Here is a 3,719-nt window from a genome sequence, read left to right on the forward strand (position 1 = left end):
GCCAAGTTGTAACGTGTTTTGGGCGTTCAACTCCGTGTCGTGACGTGTTTCTGGCGTTTTACTCCAGACAGCAACATGGAACTGGCATTGAGCGCCAGTTTACGTCATCAATTCCCGAATAAAGTATAAACTATTATATATTGCTAGAAAGCTCTGGATGTCTACTTTCCAACGCCATTGAGAGCGCACCATTTAGAGTTTTGTAGCTCCAGAAAATCCATTTTGAGTGCAGGGAGGTCAGATTCCAACAGCATCAGCAGTCCTTTGTTAGCCTCCTTATCAGAGTTTTGCTCAGGTCCCTCAATTTCTGCCAAAAATTACCTGAAATCATAGAAAAACACACAAACTCATAGTAAAGTGTAGATATGTGAATTTAACATAAAAACTAATGAAAACATCCCTAAAAGTAACTAGATCATACTAAAAACAACCTAAAAACAATGCCAAAAAGCGTATAAATTATCCGCTCATCATATATATAGGAGTAGTTTAGAACTAACTAGGGACTTTTGGCATTTGGGAGAACTACTCTCTGCATATTTACTTTTCTGTACTTCTATCATAGATTCTTCTTTTCTGCCAATTTTGATTCCTAGAGCTATGAACAACTAAACCCCTTTCATTGGGTTAGGGAGCTCTGCTGTAATTTGATGGATCAATATTAATTTTCATTCTTCTTCTTCTATCTTTTCTCTTGATTTTACTAGAAAGCTTTCAATCTTAATTCAATTGGTTAGTTATCTTGGAAAAGAAACTCTCCATAATTGGATCTCTTCGGAACCTTGGAAGAGGAATGAAGAGATCATGCTAGAATTGCTTTCTCATGCTGGACCAATTTGGGTTGGGATGGATATGTGACTATAATCCCCTCAATACTTGAATTGGGAAATGTATGTGGTATAATCAGTGACCATACTTCATCTCTTCTCAAGAGCAATTGACCAAGGAATTGGCTATTGATCAAGATTTGAGAGATTGAATTACCAAGGAATTGGGATTCAATCACTTAAGATTGCCAAGGAGATCAATGAATGCATTGATTGAGGAAGGGATGAGAATGAACTTGATTCGGAGAATTGTAATATCTCCTAAACCTAATGATTCCCCCATTTCTGATCTTACCCATTCTCTTTAATTTCTGCCATTTACTTTTATGAGCATTACCCCAATTCCCCATTTAAGATTCTGCACTTTGATTCCTGCTATTTACTTTCTTGTCATTTAAATTTCTGCGTCTCAATCTAAATTCTGTTTAGTTCAACTAGCATATTCTTCTAACTAAAGTTGCTTGACCAATCAATCCTTGTGGGATTCGACCTCACTCTATAGTGAGTTTTTACTTGACGATAATTCGGTATACTTGCCGAAGGGAAGTTTGTTGAGAGACAAGTTTCCATGCATCACAAGGATAAGGATATTCTTGTTGAAGCAGATCATGAACCTGGAAGGACTCTGAAGAAGAAGCTTAGAGAAGCTAAAGCACAACAATCCAGAGAAAACTTTATAGAAAATCTCGAAAAAGAGAGAGACATGGCCGAACCTAATAACAATGGTGGAGGCGCAAGGAGGATGCTTGGTGATTATACTACACCAACTTCCAAATTTGATGGAAGAAGCATTTCAATCCCTGCCATTGGAGCAAACAACTTTGAGCTAAAGCCTCAACTAGTTGCTCTAATGCAACAGAACTGCAAGTTCATGGACTTCCATCAGAAGATCCATATCAGTTTTTAACTGAATTTTTGTAGATCTGTGAGACTGTTAATACTAATGGAGTAGATCCTGAAATCTATAGGCTCATGCTTTTCCCTTTTGCTGTAAGAGACAGAGCTAGAACATGGTTGGACTCACAACCTAAAGATAGCCTGGACTCTTGGGATAAGCTGGTCACGGCCTTCTTGGCTAAGTTCTTTCCTCCTCAAAAGCTGAGCAAGCTTAGAGTGGACGTTCAAACCTTCAAAAAAAAAGATGGTGAATCCCTCTATGAAGCTTGGGAATGATACAAGCAGATGACCAAAAAGTGTCCTGCTGACATGCTTTCAGAGTGGACCATTTTGGATATATTCTATTATGGTCTATCTGAGTTCTCTAAGATGTCACTGGACCATTCTGCAGGTGGATCCATTCACCTAAAGAAAACGCCTACAGAAGCTCAAGAACTCATTGACATGGTTGCAAATAACCAATTCATGTACACTTCTGAGAGGAATCCTGTGAGTAATGGGACGCCTCAGAGGAAGGGAGTTCTTGAAATTGATACTCTGAATGCCATATTACCTCAGAACAAAATGTTAATTCAGCAAATCAATATGATTTCTCAGAGTCTGAATGGATGGCAAAATGCATCCAAAAGTACTAAAGAAGCATCTTCTGAAGAAAAAGCCTATGATCCTGAGAACTCTGCAATGGCAGAGGTGAATTACATGGGTGAACCTTATGGAAACACCTATAATTCCTCATAGAGAAATCATCCAAATTTCTCATGGAAGGATCAACAAAAGCCCCAACAAGGCTTTAATAATGGTGGAAGAAACACGCTCAGCAATAACAAGCCTTTTCCATCATCTTCTCAACAACAGATAGAGAATTCTGAGCAGAGTCTATCCAGCTTAGCAAACATAGTCTCTGATCTGTCTAAGGCCACTTTAAGTTTCATGAGTGTAACAAGGTCCTCCATCAGAAATTTGGAGGCACAAGTGGGCCAGCTGAGTAAGAAAATCACTGAAACTCCTCCTAGTACTCTCCCAAGCAATACAGAAGAGAAACCAAAAAGAGAGGTGATAAACCCATATTTTGTGAGTTCTTTTGTGCTTAATTTGAGTGATTTATATAATCCTTCACCTACTTATTCACATTAATTGCATGGTTTTACTTTCCCTTCCTTATTATGTCGTATTGTGAAAAACTTATTTCCTAAGCTTTAAAAATTAATTATTTTAATTACCTTTATTTCCATTCAATGCCGTGATTAGTATGTTGAGTAGTTTCAGATTTTCTAAGGCAGAATGACTTAGAGGATGGAAAAGGAAACATACAAAAATGGAAGGAGAAAGCAAAATGGAGCATTAAGGAAACTGGTGTTCACGCGATCGCTTGGACGACGCGATCGCGTGCCAGAAGTGAAGATTCAGCGACGCGGCCGCATGACTGACGTGACCGCTTGCTTTAAGCAGAATGTACATGACGCGGTCGCATGACTGACGTGACCGCGTGGCAAGGAAAAGCTCCGAATGAAGCGACCGCGTGACCCACGCGGACGCGTGACAGAGGCCACGCACCAGAAAATTACAGAACACGCCCCAGCGAGTTCTAAACCCCTTTTTGGCCCAAATCCAAGTCCAGAAAGCATAGACCAGAGGTTATAAAGTGGGGGAATGCATCCATTCATAATAAGGCTTTTCATAATTTACTTTTTCATGATTTAGATTTAGTTTTGAGAGAGGTTCTCTCCTCTCTCTGTTAGGATTAGGATTAGGACTTCTCTTAGTTTTAGGAGTGACTCTCAATCCCAGGTTCTTTATTTTTATTTAATTTATGAACTCTTCCATGTTACAGATTACTCTTTTAAATTAATGCTATTTGAGATATTTCAGATCTATGATTGCTTTCTTTAATTTATGTTGTCGGTATTTATCCAAATTATTTTCATTCGAGTAGATAGTTTTCCTTTTGGCTCTGGTTAATTAACTGGCGACTCTTGAGTTATCAAACTCATTGTT

This window comes from Arachis duranensis, chromosome 2 (assembly GCF_000817695.3).
Source record: "Arachis duranensis cultivar V14167 chromosome 2, aradu.V14167.gnm2.J7QH, whole genome shotgun sequence".
Classification (NCBI taxonomy): domain Eukaryota; kingdom Viridiplantae; phylum Streptophyta; class Magnoliopsida; order Fabales; family Fabaceae; genus Arachis; species Arachis duranensis.